The following is an 18,504-nucleotide window of genomic DNA, read 5'->3' as shown; positions in this document are numbered from 1 at the left end:
AATATATTAGCCACCCTGCCAAAAGGCGCAGGAGTAGAGGACATGCTCATGTGAATGGAGCGTGCTCAAATTCGAAAACAGACTGAAGTAATGGCTGCTACATTGCAGACTGCCATGAGGGAAGTGGTGCAGCCGTTAGCGGCCGCTGTGCAGCGATCGTCTGAGACCCTGCAGATTTTTAAAGGGAACTGTTATCGTTGTGGGGAGAAGGGGCATAGCCGCCGGAACTGTAGAGCGACAGTTTGGTGTGACAAATGTCAAAAAGGTACTCATGCTCAAAAGGCCTGTTCGGGAAACCTGAAGGGGAGCGCGAAGAGAGGGCGCGTGCAGAAACAAATGCACTCTCCAAGCGTGAACCAGAGGGGTTTCTCGACAACCACATCCCAGCAACCACAGGGAGCCTGGGGGTTGACCTGGAAACAGCAGTAGAGGTTACACTAATTAACTCTGAAGTTTGCAAAATCCCCAGCAATGCTAGTGGGCCATTGATGTCTGAGGACCAAAAGATAGGGGGACTTTTGTTGGGACGCTCCTCTGCTGGAGTAAAGGGACTAATCATTATTCCAGGAGTTATTGATGCTGATTATGAAGGAACAATTTATATAATGGCTTATACCCTAAACCCACCTCTCTTTGTGCCAAAAGGAAGTCGGATTGCTCAGATTCTTGCTTTTAAGAGCCCAGTAACCTATCCCCCGCCAAGTGAAAGGAAGCGAGGCAATACAGGCTTCGGCTCTACCGGGCCAGCAGTGTGTTTTTCGGCAAAATTAAACCACAGGCCGATGATAAAAGTCAGCCTCCAACAACAGGGCCTCACTGTATGGTTAAACGCGATGATGGATACGGGGGCAGATATTACCATCATAAGCTATTCACTTTGGCCCCCGCAATGGAGACTAGAACCTGCAGGAACTGCGGTTGCTGGGGTAGGGGGTCAATCAGCTACCTACGTTAGCCGTGAGCCGGTACAGATAATCTTTCCAGAGGGACAACGGGTAAATAATCGAGTACACGTTTTGTCCCTCCCCAGCAGCCTTGAAGCCTTAATTGGGCGAGACGTACTAAGCCAGATAGGGGCCGTTCTGACAACTAAACCTTTTTAGTTATGGGCACTGGAGAGCAATCGCACAACCCCCCACTGACATGGATCTCTGATGATCCTATCTGGGTTGACCAGTGGCCCATGACCAAAGAGCGATTGCAAATCACAAAACAGTTAGTTGCTGAACAATTGGCCCAAGGACATATTAAGCCTTCTGTTAGCCCGTGGAATACCCCTATTTTTGTAATTCCCAAAAAATCAGGCAAATGGAGGTTATTACATGACCTCAGGAAAATTAATGCCCAAATGTTACCTATGGGAACATTGCAACCTGGAATGCCATCACCAACCATGCTACCAGCTGGGTGGCACATATTGATAATTGATCTTAAGGACTGCTTTTTTACTATTCCTTTACACTCTCAAGATACTCAGCGCTTTGCCTTTTCGATTCCATCCATAAACAAGGCAGCTCCTGCTGACCGATATGAATGGGTAGTTTTGCCGCAGGGAATGAAAAATTCGCCTACATTATGCCAACTTTATGTAGCCACAGCGCTACAGCCAGTGAGAAAGGAGTGGGTTGATACCATTATTTATCATTATATGGACGATATTTTATGTTGTCAACAACAGCCTTTTACAGCGAAAGATATCCAATGGCTAACTATACTGTTGGCAGAAAAGGGGCTCATAGTAGCGCCAGAAAAAATTCAACAGTCTACACCGTGGAAATATTTAGGCTGGACCATAGAAACATCAAAAATTCAGCCTCAGAAACTTACATTAAAAACCCCATTAAAAACATTAACAGATATACAAACCCTTTTGGGAGATATTCAATGGGTCCGTAACTGTGCTGGAATTACTAGTGAGGATATTAGACCACTAATTGAACTGCTCCGAGGGTCGCACCCTGCAGAAAAGATTTTGCTAACACCTAAACATTATGCTGTGTTGCAAAACATAGTGGATAAACTTTCTGTAGCTTGGGCGACCCGACGGATCCTCAACCTTCCAATTTCACTTCTAGTTTGCAATTTAGCCGAATCCCCGTTTGCGGTCGTTTGTCAATGTGTCCTGGTTTCAGCAGGGATAGAGTTAATTTCCTTCCTAGTAGCTGGTACAGTGCTGTGTTTTGGATTTAGGGTGAGAACAATGTTGATAACTCACCGATGTTTTAGTTGTTGCTAGGTAGTGCTTACACTAGTCAAGGACTTTTCAGCTTCCCATGCTCTACTGACTGAGAAGGCTGGAGGTGCACAAGAAGCTGGGAGGGGGCACAGCCAGGACAGCTGACCCAAACTGGCCAAAGGGATATTCCATACCATGTGACGTCATGCTCAGTATATAAAGCTGGGGGAAGAAGGAGGAAGGGGGGGACGTTCGGAGTGATGGCGTTTGTCTTCCCAAGTAACCGTTACGCGTGATGGAGCCCTGCTTTCCTGGAGATGGCTGAACACCTGCCTGCCGATGGGAAGTAGCGATTGAATTCCTTGTTCTGCTTTGCTTGCGTGTGTGGCTTTTGCTTTACCTATTAAACTGCCTTTATCTCAACCCATGAGTTTTCTCACTTTTACCCTTCCGATTCTCTCCCCCATCCCACTGGGGGGGAGTGAGCGAGCGGCTGCGTGGTGCTTAGTTGCCGGCTGGGGTTAAACCACGACAGTCCTTTTTGGCGCCCAACGTGGGGCTCGAAGGGTTCGAGATAATGACAGGTTTGATTGGAATGTGCTAGATCGAATTTATACCTGTTATAGCTGTTTAGCTATTAATTGGCAGGCTCCTGTGCTTGCCATGGGGCTTGCTTGCCTTACTGTATATTAGAGTCTAGTGCTCGTTAGTGGCTGCTTTTTGCTTTCGCTGCTTGCTGTACTGCTGTGCTGCTTATCACCTTACTGTGCTGTGCCTGGGAACATTTTGATAACAGCAATGGCGATGTGCCTGGGCTGGCAGATGGCCAGGGCATCCCTGCTGTTTCTGTGCTGCTGTACTGGACAGGCTGGAACTCCAGTGTGAACTCGAGTCGAAGGGACTGTGACCTGTGGATGAGTCCATGCGGGAGCAGGACACCCCAAAGCGTCTGTGGCCGTGGATAAGCCCATGCCAGAGCAGGTACATCTCGAAGCGTCTGTGGCCACGGTTACGTTTGTGCTACAGCAGGTTTACTTCTGAAGGGACTGTGGCTGCGAGTAAGGCCACGCTGGAGCAGGTATATCTCTGAAGGCATTGTGGCCCATGGAGAAGGCCGTGCTGGAACAGGTGCATCTCAAAGTGACTGTGGATAAGTCTATGCCGCAGCAGGCGTACCCCTGGAGAGACTGTGGCTCATAGATAAGGCTCCACTTGGAGCAGGTACTACCCTAAGGGACTGCAGTCTGTGGATAAGTCCAAGCCAGAGCAGGGGCAAGGGGAGGAGTTTATTGCAATGTTAAACCCTATGGTTTAATCTGAAGGGACCAGGGGTGGAGATTGTAATGGAAACACCTTTAAATTGTTGTAACCCATGATTTGAGTTGCATGTTATAGGAATTACTATAGCAGAAACCCCTTGTTGCTAGCCAGGCTAGGAGCAAGGGGAGGAGTTCATTGCAATGTTAAACCCTATAACCTGGCCCAAAGGGACCAGGGGTGGAGATTGTAATGGAAATACCTTTAAATTGTTGTAACCCATGATTTGAGTTGCATGTTATAGGAATTACTATAGCAGGAACCACCCGAACAAGTGGAGGACAAGCCTTACAAGAAGCAGTGCAAGTGCAGCAGTGACCTGACCTGAGCTGGCTTTGGTACCCAGTAACTCCACGCAACACACCACCTCTCCTGGCCTCAGTGACCACCATCACAGATGGAGCCCAAAGTCACGGACTAAATGAACTCAATGGATATTTCATGGACATTTCTGGACATTTTACAGACATTCCACAAGGGTGGTCCATAGACTAAGGGAATGATATCTGTGTGTTATATCAAAGGATGGAAAGCGGGGTGGTTGGTTAATGAGGTTGCACTGGAAAATATGGGACTTGAGCATGACGTAGATGGTATAGAATAAGGGGTGGATACTGTCCTGGTTTCAGCAGGGATAGAGTTAATTTCCTTCCTAGTAGCTGGTACAGTGCTGTGTTTTGGATTTAGGGTGAGAACAATGTTGATAACTCACCGATGTTTTAGTTGTTGCTAGGTAGTGCTTACACTAGTCAAGGACTTTTCAGCTTCCCATGCTCTACTGACTGAGAAGGCTGGAGGTGCACAAGAAGCTGGGAGGGGGCACAGCCAGGACAGCTGACCCAAACTGGCCAAAGGGATATTCCATACCATGTGACGTCATGCTCAGTATATAAAGCTGGGGGAAGAAGGAGGAAGGGGGGGACGTTCGGAGTGATGGCGTTTGTCTTCCCAAGTAACCGTTACGCGTGATGGAGCCCTGCTTTCCTGGAGATGGCTGAACACCTGCCTGCCGATGGGAAGTAGCGATTGAATTCCTTGTTCTGCTTTGCTTGCGTGTGTGGCTTTTGCTTTACCTATTAAACTGCCTTTATCTCAACCCATGAGTTTTCTCACTTTTACCCTTCCGATTCTCTCCCCCATCCCACTGGGGGGGAGTGAGCGAGCGGCTGCGTGGTGCTTAGTTGCCGGCTGGGGTTAAACCACGACACAATGGCATAACAAAGACAGGGTAGCAAGGGAGTCGCGTACAGATATGGATGCCATTGACGCGACCACAGTAGATAGGCCCACAATTGACAAGAATGGCAAACGTAATAAACAAAAACACCACTTGGCAAATCAGCACAATTTCTATATTTTGGAATGGATATTTTTACGAGTGCAACCCCCTACTAGCATACAAACGAGGCCAGAAGCAGTGGGTGAATTAGTTCGCAAAGGGCGGTCACGGATTTTAGAATTAACAGGAGAAGAGCCTGCCGATATCAGCATTCCCGTTAACGCAGCAGACTTGGAATGGTGGATGCGTAATTCCTTAGCCATCCAAGAGGCGTTACTAGGGTATGCGGGAATCGTGCATTCTCAACAACCTCAGGGGAAATTATGGCGGTTAATAAAACAAAATCAATGGCTTGAAAAACCTAAGGTTATAGAAGTGCCAATTTCAGGAGGTATTACAGCATACACCGATGCCGGGAAGCGGTCCAAGAAAGCTGTCTGTGTATGGTATGAGGCCGGCAGATGGCACCGTCAGTCTCTCGTGGGACAGGAGGGAGACACCTTGCAGACACTGGAACTGACCGCGGTAATATGGGCATTGGAGCATTGGTTAAATTTCCCACTAAACGTGGTATCTGATTCTTTATATGTTGTCGGGCTGGTGCCAAGAATTCAAGATGCATTAATCAGGGAAGCTAGCAATCCTCGCTTAGGAAAGTTATTTATTAGGTTACGGTCAGTTGTCTCACAGAGAACTACTCTGTGTGCAGTCCTGCACATACGCAGTCATCAGCGGAATTTAGGCCTGGGCCAAGGTAACCAAATAGCTGACAACCTTGTTAGTCCCGTGAGTCATGTACCACCAGTGGACCGGTTTCTTCAAGCCAGACAAGCCCATGAAATATTCCATCAGAATGCAAAAAGTCTGCGAAGGCAATATGGACTGTCTGACAGTGAAGCCCGTTCCATTGTTCATGCCTGTCCCAAGTGCGGCAATCATGGGCCAGGAGTAGGGCTAGGAGTAAACCCGCGCGGCCTTAAGGCTTTGGAGCTCTGGCAGATGGATGTGACTCATATCGCTGAGTTTGGACGGTTGAAATATGTACACGTCACAGTAGATACCTTCTCCAAGGCAATGTGGGCCACGGCACTGCTGGGGGAAAAAGCCCAACATGTATGTAAACACCTCCTTGCTTGTTTCGCGGTTCTGGGAGTACCGGAACATATTAAAACGGATAACGGTCCTGCATATATCAGTGCTAAGTTGCGGTCCTTTTTAAGGACATGGAGCATTAAACATACCACTGGTATCCCGCACTCTCCAGAAGGACAGGGTCTTGTGGAACGTGCACATCAAGTGCTTAAAGACTACCTGCAAAAACAGAAGGGGGATGAACAGGACCCCCAGATGAGGCTTAATAAGGTCCTTTTTACTTTAAATTATCTCTGTTTGATGGGTGACAGAGAAGAGCCACCAATTGTTATTCACCATCAGAATCTTAAATTTAATCAGCAGTCTGTAATTCCGAATTTAAAAGTGATCTACCGGGATCCTGCCACAGGCCAATGGCTGGGCCCTGTACCTGTAATCTTTAGTGGAAGAGGATATATGTGTGTTTCCACAGGTAATGGACCGGTCTGGGTGCCCAGCAAATCTGTGAAGCCTGCATTATCATCAGGACAACAGGAATCAGAGGACCTGTAACTGCAAAACTTAACTCTGAGCAGTTTATCTTATCTTTTACCACTGTGTTTCCAAAGACAGTGGTGAAGGATGAGATAAATTACTTAAAGTGCTTATGGTGTGTGCCGTGGGTATTGTGTCAGTTTTACCATTGTGATAAGAAGCGGTGAGCCCGGTGCACGCGCGCACAAAGGTGGTGTGAAACTTGCTATCTGAAAGAAATAGTGCTGTATAGAATATTAATAACCACTGGACACGAAATGCAGTCCACGAAACTGCCAAATTGATTATTGTTTGTAAAAAAAAAAAAAAAAAGGCAATTCGCCTAGAAGAGAAAATGTTGAGCCAGGCAGATGTGATCGTAATTGGGCTAATCTTAATAATCCCAGGGTCGGCAACTATACATCGCATTAACCCAAGGGAAAATATGTGGGTAACCTGGGCAAATAAAACAGGGCAGCCCGCGTTTTGCCTTTCCCTCGCCTCAGCAACTGAGCCGTTTAGGACTTGTTTGTTAGGTATGCCTGGATATAAGGAAGGTGACTTTGCCGGGTTCAGTAATGGCAGCTGTACTAATGTGACTGCAACTAGCAACTGTAGTGCTAACTTGATAAAAGGATTAAATCACTCGCTACCCTGGGATCCCCAGGAGTTGGAACTGTTAGGGTCGATGCGAGTTGGAAATACATCTAAAAATTGGACTCAGACATGTTTTATATTTGGGGGACCCCTACAGACGGGTATCCAGCTCTACCAGGCAAGAAATTGGACAGGGTGGACTAATGTCACCTCTCACGCATCTTACTACAAGTATCAGGATGCGGGCGATTTTTGTGGTACCAATGACAGTGGTAATAGCTATGCTTTAGGAGCGGCTGGAGCGGAAACAAAGGGAGGAATAGCAATCTGGAACAATGGTACCCCAAAGGCGTTGCCCCCACAGGTATTTTTAATATGTGGGGACAGGGCCTGGCAGGGTATCCCAGCAAATGCTGTAGGAGGGCCATGCTACTTAGGAAAATTGACCTTGTTGGCCCCGGGAGAAAATTGGTGGAAAACCATAACAAGAAAAGGGCAACAACAAAGACGGAAAAGAGCCGCCACGGGTCTTTCCCCAGACTGTCGTGATGACGTAATTCTGCCTAGCGACACCGAAAAGGTCTTCCTTTCACTATTTGTACCAGGCGCTGCAGCTGCGAGGGCCCTAAATGAGATAGGGAAATTAGCTTGTTGGGCTAAAAAGCAGGCTGATATGACAACAGAGCTTATTGAAAAATTACTTGCAGATCAGGATACCTTCCATCATGCGATTTTACAGAATAGAGCTGCTATTGACTTTCTGTTATTAGCACAAGGACATGGGTGTGAGGATTTTGAAGGGATGTGTTGTATGAATCTGTCTGACCATGGGGAGTCAATCCACAAACAGCTACAATGGTTAAAGGACCACGCCAAGAATATTCAACTAGATCACGGGTTATTCGATACCTGGCTTAAGAATATATTTGGGGAACTGCCATCTTGGATAATAAGTTTAATAGAAGAAAGCTTACGCATTTTAATTGTTATATTAGTAATAAGTATATGCTCTTGTATAATTTTTAGCTGTGTGAAGAAAGCAATTATGAAAATTGTTAATCAAGTCTGGGTTGCTCAAAAACAAGAAGGGGGAATTGTGGAGGAGTGGCTGGTACAGCAGGGGCACGATCTAGTATCCCTGAGCAACCCATGTTTTTAACAGTAGCAGGGATATGCTGACAAAGACGGCTGGTGACCTTGACCATCCTTCCCTGAGCAGAAGAAGGAACCTCGCTACGTGATGAACAACAACAGCGGAACAACACCCAGGATAAGGAGGAGGCACAGATCGGCGAGACCAGCCGGCAGCTACCAATGAGAAGGGTGTTGTGAGTGCGTGGACAGCTGTGATTAACCAATTATAGGTTGTTATGAAGAGCGTGCCCAGCCACCCCATCCGTTCCAGTGAATGATGGGGGAGTGACCGGGGAGAAAGACCCCCTGGCTGCTGCGTTTGCAGACTTGCGGGTATCAGACAGCTCCTCCTCGTGGCTGGTTAAAAGGACTAGCCAAGCTAGGAGGGATATGTGTAATAGTATTTATATGCATTTTTGTTTTGTGTACCCTGTTTGTTGCAATGTATACGAAAAATGATTGAAAGATCGGTTTCAGCAGTGTTTCTAGTAAAACAAAAAGGGGGAGATGTGGGAATGGGAGTCTCACTAACGGACATTCCTGAGTTTGATTTTAATGAGCAAACACTGCACCACCTGGCATGACAAGGCACTTAAGCAGTAAATAACGGAGAAAGGAATGTGCAGCTGGAAGGAGAAAAACAAGATAAAGACCATGAAGGCATTTCGCATGATCAGAAAGAACGGGCCAATCTGCTAGAGCATAGATGCGCGTGAACACAAGGCTGTAACCTATCTGCAAGCTGCAGGTAGCGCGTGTTCATAGTAGTTAACTATATAAGCCCTGTTATAAGTGTAAATAAAGGAGAATGACCATACTCATATTGAGATCTGTCATTACTCCGGAATCGCAACTCCCGCTCCGTCGTCGACACTGAACAAAGGGAAACTCCGACATGAACCCACCTTTAAGCTGGAAGCCCGTGTACACGAACCGAGAGGGAAGACAGCTGTTAAGAAGGGGCCACCCAAGAAGGCTGTCAGCTTAGATGCTGTAGAGACACAAGAAGGCAATCAGCAATCTCCCAGACATAGAAGGACTGAGATCACCTCCCTTGATCCTGGTGAGGGGACTTCTGGTCTGGCGCTGCAAGGGTCAGACAGTGAATACTCTGACCAGGAACAGGAATAGAGGGTCCCTGCCTTCGGCCAGGAGGAGGAAAGGGATGACCGGGTATACTGGACTGTGTGGATTCGATGGCCTGGCACATCAGACCCACAGGAGTATAAGGCTTTGGTAGACGCTGGTGCACAGTGTATGCTGGTGCCATCAGGGTATAGGGGCATGGAACCCATCTGGATTTCTGGAGTGACAGGGGGATGCCAAGAATTGTCTGTATTGGAGGCTGAGGTGAGCTTAACAGGGGACAAGCGGCAAAAGCACCCCGTTGTGACCGGCCCAGAGGCCCCTTGTATCCTTAGCATAGACTACCTCACGAGAGGGTACTTCAAGGACCCAAAGGGGTACCGGTGGGCTTTTGGTGTAGCCACCGTGAACACAGAGAATATCAAACGGCCATCTACCCTGCCTGGCCTCTTGGAAGATCCCTTTGTTGTAGGATTGCTGCGAGTTGAAGAACAGCAGGTGCCGATTGCTACCAGGATGGTGCACCGGCAGCAATATCACACGAACCGAGACTCCCTAGCTCCCATCCGTAAGCTGATTCATCAATTGGAGAGCCAAGGAGAGTGATCAGCAAGACTTACTCAGCCTTTAATAGTCCCATATGGCCAGTGCGAAAGTCTGACAGAGGGTGGAGGTTAACAGTAGACTATCGTGGCCTGAACGAAGTCACGCCACCGCCGAGTGCTGCTGTACCAGACGTGCTAGAGCTCCAATACGAACTGGAGTCAAAGGCAGCCAAGTGGTATGCTACAACTGACATTGCCAATGCGCTTTTTTTCAAGTCCTTTGGCAGCAGAATGCAGGCCACAGTTTGCTTTCACGTGGAGGGGTGTCCAACACACCTGGAATCGACTGCCCCAGGGGTGGAAGCACAGTCCTACCATTTGTCACGGACTAATCCAAACTGCACTGGAACAGGGTGATGCCCCTGAACAACTGCAATACATCAATGACATCATTGTGTGGGGCAACAAGGCAGAAGAAGTGTTTGAGAAGGGGAAAAAAAAACTGCTGCGCAACAGCAGCCGGAAGAGAGGAGTGAGAATATGTGAGAGAAACAACTCTGCAAACACCAAGGTCAGTGAAGAAGGAGGGGGAGGAGGCGCTCCAGGTGCTGGAGCAGAAGATTCCCTTGCAGCCTGTGGTGAAGACCATGGCGAAGCAGGTTGTCCCCCTGCAGCCCATGGAGGTCCATGGTGGAGCAGATATCCACCTGCAGCCCATGGAGGACCCCATGCCAGAGCAGGTGGATGCGCCCGAAGGAAGCTGTGACCCTGTGGAGAGCCCACGCTTGAGCAGGCTCCTGGCCGGATCTGCGGTCCTGTGGAGAAGAGCCCACGCTGGAGCAGGTTTTCTGGCAGGACTTGTGACCCCGTGGGGGACCCACACTGGAGCAGTCTGTTCCTGAAGGACTGCACCCTGTGGAAAGGACCCATGCTGGAGCAGTTTGTGAAGAACTGCAGCCCATGGGAAGGACCCATGTTGGAGAAGTTCATGGAGGACTGTCTCCCGTGGGAGGGATCCCACGCTGGAGCAGGGGAAGAGTGTGAGGAAGAAGGAGTGGCAGAGACAACGTGTGATGAACTGACCGCAACCCCCATTCCCTGTCCCCCTGTGCTGCTTGGTGGAGGAGGAGGTAGAGAAATGGGGAGTGCAGTTGAGCCTGGGAAGAAGTGTGAGGGGTGAGGGGAAGGTGTTTTAAGATTTGGTTTTTATTTCTCATTATCCTATTCTGATTTGATTGGTAAGAAATAAATTTGGTAATAAATTGGTAATTAATGATCAGTCACCAAGGGGAGCAGTCAGTTGCCAAGGGGAGCTGCTCTGGAGCCAGCCCGATCCGCGGAGCGGCAGATCTTGGTGTACAGGGGGATTTCCTGAAGCAAGGAAATGCTAGGGCAGCGGAGAGCCCCGCCAGGAGCTGGCAGCTCTCACGAGAGACGCTGACAAGGCCTGGGCATTGCCAGAGCAACCGCGGCCACCCCCACACCTATAAAAAGCAGCCTAGGGTGTGCTGCAAACAGAGCGTGGCATGTCAGCCAGGGCGTGGTGCAGCAGTTTGCACGGAAGGGCCTAGTCACCCTACCAGCTCAAGAGATGAGTTCCATTGGTGGTCATCACCCTCTCAGAAGGAGCTTAGCTATGGTATCCACCCAGCAGAAAGCTATGTCCTCTGCACTCACCAGAATGGATGTGGCATCCCAGACAGAGCTCCCACAAAAGCATGCAGCCATCCGGGTCTCAGGCTGCAGGGAGTGCCAGAGCCTTTCACTGGTAACAGATGGCAGTAGTGAGAACAGCTGTGTGAGGTGTGACCAAGTGGATGATCTGCTCAGCCTGGTGGCAGAGCTATGACAGGAAGTAGAAAGGTTAAGGAGCATCAGGGAGTCTGAGAAAGAGATAGACTAGTGGAACCATGCTCTGCCCTCCCTGAGACAGAAACAGCAACAGCCACCAGAAAAAACACAAGATTAAGGGGATCCTCTATCCTCCCCCCACCAGGCAAAAAGCAGTAGCTTAAAGGAAAGGAGTGAGTGGAGGCAACTACACACCCAGGGTGGCAGGCAAACCCCCTTCTTGCCCATCTCACCTTCCCGGGTGCCTCTGTACAACAGGTATGAGGCTCTGGATGTGGATGGCCAGTCAATGGATGATGTAAATGATGGTCCATCTACACCAGAGGCGTTGCCAAGGTCAGAAAGGCCTACCCCCCGTATCATGATCACCTCCACGAGGAAAAAAAGACAGGTTATAGTTGTAGGTGACTCCCTTCTGAGGGGAACAGAGGGTCCAATATGCCGGACAGACCCTCCTCTTAGGGAAGTCTGCTGCCTCCCTGGGGCCCGAGTTAAGGACATCACTAGGAAACTTCCTAGCCTGGTACAGCCCTCGGACTATTACCCATTATTGCTCTTCCATGTGGGTGGCGATGAAGCCACAACACATAGTCCAAGGACAATCAGAAGACACTTCAGGGCCTTGGGACGGTTGGTAAGGGAATCTGGAGCACAGGTAATTTTTTCCTCTATCCTTCCAGTTGTGGGCAGCAACATTGGAAGAAACAGACAGACCCAGTCTATTAATACATGGCTCTGTGGCTGGTGTCGCCACCACAATTTTGGGTTTTTTGGTAATGAGATGGTCTACATGGCACCAGGCCTGCTCGTGTCGGATGGGATTCACCTTTCTCAAAGGGGGAAGAGGGTCTTTGCTCAAGAGCTAGCGGGGCTCATTGACAGAGCTTTAAACTAGACTTGAACGGGGAAGGGGATAACATCGGACTTGCCTGTGACAAGCTGTGGGATGACATGCCAAGGTTTAAGGGATGGGGTGCTAGCGAGGGCCCTCAGCCTGTTGCTCTGAGAAGTGCTAGGCACACTGGAGCACGCTTGAGAAGTCTTACAGAGAGGAGCCAGGGGCTCCTGAGGTAATAGGGGCCAACAGGGAAAGACCAGTGAAATACCTCAAAGTAATTAAGGGGTGTTCCTCTAAGAAGGTGACACAGCTGACAGCCCAGCTGAAGTGCCTCTACACCAATGCATGCAGCAGGGGCAACAAACAGGAGGAGTTGGAAGCCACTGTGCTGCTAGAAAGCTACGACCTAGTTGCCATTACTGAAACTTGGTGGGGTTAATCCCATGACTGGAGTGTAGCTATCGATGGCTACAGGCTGTTCAGAAGGGACAGGCGAGGAAGGAGGGGCAGAGGGGTTGCCCTCTACAGCAAGAAATGGATAGAGTGTGAAGAGCTGTCCCTGAAGAATAGCCACGAGCAGGTTGAAAGCTTATGGGTAAGAATTAGAGACCGAGCCAACAAAGGGAACCTTGTGGTCGGTGTTTACTACAGGCCACCTGATAAAGGGGAGCCTATTGACGAAGCCTTCTTACTCCAGCTACAGGAGGCATCGTGCTCACAGGCTCTCATCCTGCTGGGGGACTTCAACCACCCCGACATCTGCTGGAAAAGTAGCATGGCGAGCTGCAGGCAATCCAGGAGACTCCTGGAGTGCATCGAGGATAACTTCTTAGGCCAGGTAATAGACAGCCCTACCAGAGGGGGGATGCGATACTGGACCTGTTGGTCACCAACGCAAGTGAGCTAATCGGTGACGTCAAGATTGGAGGCAGCCTGGGCTGCAGTGATCACGCACTGGTGGAGTTCGCAGTCCTGAGGGATATGGGTCAGGTGAAGAGTCAAGTCAGGACCCTGAATTTCAGGAAAGCAAACTTCCAGCTGTTCAAGGAGTTAGTCAATAGGACCCCCTGGGAAACTGGCCTCCGGGACAAGGGAGCAGAACAGAGCTGGCAGATCTTTAAGGACGCTTTCCATAGAGCGCAAGAGCTCTCGATCCCCAGGTGTAAGAAATCAGGAAAGGAAGGCAAGAGACCGGCATGGCTGAGTCAAGACCTGCTGGTCAAACTAAAGGGCAAGAAGGAAACGCACAGGCAGTGGAAGCAGGGACAGGTATCCTGGGAAGAGTATAGGGACGCTGCCCGGTTGTGTAGGGATGGGGTCAGGAAGGCCAAGGCGTGGATGGAGCGGAACTTGGCAAGGGATGCAAAGAATAATAGGAAGGGCTTCTATAGGTATGTCAGCCAGAAAAGGAAGGTCAAAGAAAGCGACTGGCAAACTGGTAACAACAGGCGAGGAGAAGGCTGAGGTACTCAACAACTTTTTTGCCTCAGTCTTCACTGGCAACCTCCCTTCCCACACCTCTCGAGTGGATGGACCGCAAGACGGGGACTGGGGGAGCAAAGTCCCTCCCACTGTAAGAGAAGATCAGGTTCGAGACCACCTGAGGAACCTGAACATACATAAGTCTATGGGACCTGACGAGATGCATCCCAGAGTCCTGAGGGAATTGGCTGATGGAGTTGCCAAGCCACTCTCCATGATATTTGAAAAGTCATGGCAGTCCGGTGAAGCCCCTGGTGACTGGAAAAAGGGAAACATTGCACCCATTATTAAAAAGGGTAGAAAGGAGGACCCTGGGAACTACCGACCTGTCAGCCTTGCCTCTGTGCCTGGGAAGATCATGGAACAGATCCTCCTGGAAGCTATGTTAAGGCACATGGAGGACAGGGACATGATTCGAGACAGCCAGCATGGCTTCACCAAGGGCAAGTCCTGCCTGACTAACCTAGTGGCCTTCTATGATGGAGTGACTACATCAGTGGACACGGGAAGGGCTACAGATGTCGTCTATCTGGACCTCTGCAAGGCCTTTGACACGGTCCCCCACAACATCCTTCTCTCTAGACTGGAGAGGTATGGATTTGATGGGTGGACTGTCCGGTGGGTGAGGAGTTGGTTGGATGGTCACATCCAGAGGGTAGTGGTCAATGGTTCAATGTCCAGATGGAGACCAGTGATGAGTGGTGTCCCTCAGGGGTCTGTATTGGGACCGGTACTGTTTAATATCTTCATCAATGACATAGACAGTGGGATCGAGTGCACCCTCAGCAAGTTTGCAGATGACACCAAGCTGAGTGGTGCGGTTGACACGCCAGAGGGACGGCATGCCATCCAGAGGGACCTGGACAAGCTCAAGAAGTGGGCCCATGTGAACCTCATGAGGTTCAACAAGGCCAAGTGCAAGGTCCTGCACCTGGGTCGGGGCAATCCCCAGTATCAATACAGGCTGGGGGATGAAGGGATTGAGAGCAGCCCTGCCGAGAAGGACTTGGGGATACTCGTGGATGAAAAGCTGGACGTAAGCCAGCAATGTGCGCTCGCAGCCCAGAAAGCCAATCATATCCTGGGCTGCATCAAAAGAAGCGTGGCCAGCAGGTCGAGGGAGGTGATTCTGCCCCTCTACTCTGCTCTGGTGAGACCCCACCTGGAGTACTGTGTCCAGCTCTGGAGCCCTGTCGTGGTTTAATTTCAGTCGGCAACTAAGCACCACGCAGCCGCTCGCTCACTCCCCCCCTGCCCCGGTGGGATGGGGGAGAGAATTGGAAGAGCACAAGTGAGAAAAAGTCGTGGGTTGAGATAAAGACAGTTTAATAATTGAAATAAAATGATAATAATAATATGATAATAATAATAATACACAAAACAAGTGATGCACAGTACAATTGCTCACCACCCGCTGACCGATGCCCAGCCAGTCCCCGAGCAGCGGCCCCCCCAGCCAGCTTTTCCCAGTTTATGTACTGCGCATGACGTCACATGGTATGGAATGTTTCTTTGGCCAGTTTGGCTGTGCCCCCCTCCCAGCTTCTTGTGTACCTCCAGCCTTCTCAGTCAGTAGAGCATGGGAAACTAAAAAGTCCTTGGCTAGTGTAAGCACTACTTAGCAACAACTAAAACATCGGTGCATTATCAACTTTGTTCTCATCCTAAATCCAAGACACAGCACTGTACCAGCTACTAGGAAGGAAATTAACTCTGTCCCTGCCGAAACCAGGACATTGTCAAATTACAGTGTTAAGATGAAGAACTGTTTACTTCAAAATACTAATGATACACAGGGAGACTGAACTGCATCAGTTGCTTTTTCTACTCTCTTCTGACTAGGTAAGCCCCAAATTGATAAGAAAATCAGAGCAGGCAGCCAGATAAATTTTTGTTCTAGTACCAGTGTTTGCCTTTCCATAAATCAGATACTTGGCTTCTGTATAGCTGTCTTTTTGATTTGTAACTGTTTCCTGAGGGTAAAAAATATACATGAAATATTGAAGTTATTTTTGTGTATTGTTTTACATCTGTCTCCCTCAATCTATGAATATCTCAGGCAGAATTAACAGGGTAAGTTAAACGTAGTGTATGTTTCAGGTAGATGGAGCATTGCTGCAGTTGATTTTTTTTTTTTTTTACTTATAATTAAATCACTATTTTAACATACTATTTTAAAATATATTTATTGTGCTTTGCTTTTTTTTTCAGAGCTGTATACAAGCCTTGACTAATGAGATTAAATTGCATTTTCAAAATTACTAGCACTGTTGTTCAAATGCTAAGATGCTAGATACTAAATTATAACATAACAAAGTGGATTTCCACCTCAGTTCTCTCTGGCTCAGCTGAATTGGCTTTCTTCTCATCTAAACATGGTCTTTTAGTTCTACATAAATTGTAGAATTGTTTTCGGTTGTGAAAACACAAAAATGCAATGTGTTTTGCCATAAATAAAATATCGCACACCCAGTAAAACTGTGGAGGGACTGGAAGAAAGGTTGGGTTCTTCTTAAATCCTCTTGAAATTATGTTTAAATTATCCTGTTTAAATTAAGGTTCAATGTTTTTTCTTTTAATGAGTCTACTTTTGGCTCAAGGACTTATTTGCAACCTATGGATACATGTCAGTACTTATACTGCCTAAAAGCAAAGCAGGAATTTGCAGAGAAAGCTGGAGTAATAAAAGGTGTAATGGTGACTGGTAAACTAGATATCATACGGAAAACGAATCTGGGTGAAGAGGAAGGTTGCTGTCCTGGTTTCGGCAGGGATAGAGTTAATTTCCTTTCTAGTAGCTGGTACAGTGTTTTGGATTTAGGATGAGAACAAAGTTGATAATGCACCGATGTTTTAGTTGTTGCTAGGTAATGCTTACACTAGTCAAGGACTTTTCAGCTTCCCATGCTCTACTGATTGAGAAGGCTGGAGGTGCACAAGAAGCTGGGAGGGGGCACAGCAAACTGGCCAAAGGGACATTCCATACCATGTGACGTCATGCTCAGTACATAAACTGGGGAAAGCTGGCCGGGGGGGCCGCTGCTCGGGGACTGGCTGGGCATCGGTCAGCGGGTGGTGAGCAATTGTACTGTGCATCACTTGCTTTGTGTATTATTATTATTATCATATTATTATTATCATTTTATTTCAATTATTAAACTCTTTTTATCTCAACCCACGAGTTTTTCTAACTTGTGCTCTTCCAATTCTCTCCCCCATCCCACCGGGTGGGGGGGAGTGAGCGAGCGGCTGCGTGGTGCTTAGTTGCCGACTGAGATTAAACCACGACAGTCCTTTTTTGGCGCCCAACGTGGGGCACGAAGGGTTTGAGATAATAACAGATTAACCGGAGTGTATTAAGGAACTTATATCTGTTAGTAGTTGTGGGTCACAATGTTGGTTTCTCTGTTCTCGATATTGATTTGTCTAATCTGCATCGCGCTCTTTTTCCTGCTGTACATGTTAAAGATTGGTGTTGGGTTTTGCAGTTTGCTGTGGTCTGCAGTGATTAGTGATGCTCTGCTTGTGAGGTTTGTTTTTAGAACATTGACCTTGACGTTAGTGTGGTATGTAAACTTCGCAATGAAGCCGTTACTGTACCATGGATACCATTTCGTGGAGACAACTAGCAATTGCAGTAACTTTTCTGAGAGTTTTTTTACGGAGGAAATACAGAATGGCAGTGTCACTACCTTCTTCTATGATGTTTCCTCCTTCATTACAGTAATTTTTCAGTATTTTGAACATCCTTGGGCAGTTAAGATACTTCTATTGGTACTTCTTGGGAATACTGTTTCGGTTTTGTCTAAAGTTGGTAAGCAATTTAAGAATATCATCCAGAGATCTGCCCCAAGGCTGAATAATTATGAGTGGCAGGGTGTGTGGGACAAGATGGGCAAGCACCTAGGCCAATGGGCACCCCCAGTGTTTTGGAACTTCACCCCTGAGCAAGTGCAGAATCCTGAAAAGTTACTAGAATATTTGGACAAAGTATGCTGTCACCCTGGCAACTCCAGAGAGATGCAGATCATTGCAACGTGCTGGGGCCTGGCCCATGCCTACCGAGCCCTGTTCAACACCATTCAGTACCCTCAAAGGGAAGAGAAGGTCTCTGGCTCTGACAGTAAAACGACATGCACTGCAGCCACTCAGACCCGGACAATGCGCCCTGCGGCCACTCCGACCCCAGCGACATGCACTGCGGCCACTCCAACCCCGGCAACAGGCTTTGCGGCCACTCAGACTCCGGTGACATGCACTTGCACTGCGGCCACTCAGACCCCAGCAACACGCCCTGTGGCTGAACCAAAGAGCCAACCTGTGCCGGTATCAGTCGCCCCTGTACACAAGAAGAAATTTTGGAAGCGGAAGTCAGCTCGTTTAATAAGGGAGGAAGAAGCTTCTTCTAAAAAGGAAGCGGAGGAAGAAGTATACGAGACAGATGACCCTGGAGAAGGGCCATCACGAGATTGGGAGGAGGAGAGCCGGCCGCTGACCGGGGAGGAGGAAGAGGAAGAACTCATAAACGAGGCAGTGACCACCCGATCTCTATCCCTGAGTGAGCTGCGAGATATACGAAAAGATTTCAGCCGTC

The 18,504-nt window shown here is 48.5% G+C and overlaps 1 pseudogene across 1 annotated transcript in view; it reads left to right on the top strand.

Annotated features, from left to right (window-relative positions):
• Nucleotides 1-18,504, top strand: part of LOC143172239 (trafficking protein particle complex subunit 13-like) — an 83,999-nt pseudogene that overhangs the window by 49,288 nt on the left and 16,207 nt on the right. Inside the window, exon 8 of the transcript XR_012997311.1 lies at nucleotides 16,494-16,688. The product of XR_012997311.1 is annotated as a trafficking protein particle complex subunit 13-like (transcript). The remainder of the gene's footprint in view (nucleotides 1-16,493; nucleotides 16,689-18,504) is intronic.

This window comes from Aptenodytes patagonicus, chromosome W (assembly GCF_965638725.1).
Source record: "Aptenodytes patagonicus chromosome W, bAptPat1.pri.cur, whole genome shotgun sequence".
In the NCBI taxonomy this organism is placed as follows: domain Eukaryota; kingdom Metazoa; phylum Chordata; class Aves; order Sphenisciformes; family Spheniscidae; genus Aptenodytes; species Aptenodytes patagonicus.
This window is presented reverse-complemented; position numbering and strand designations above follow the sequence as displayed.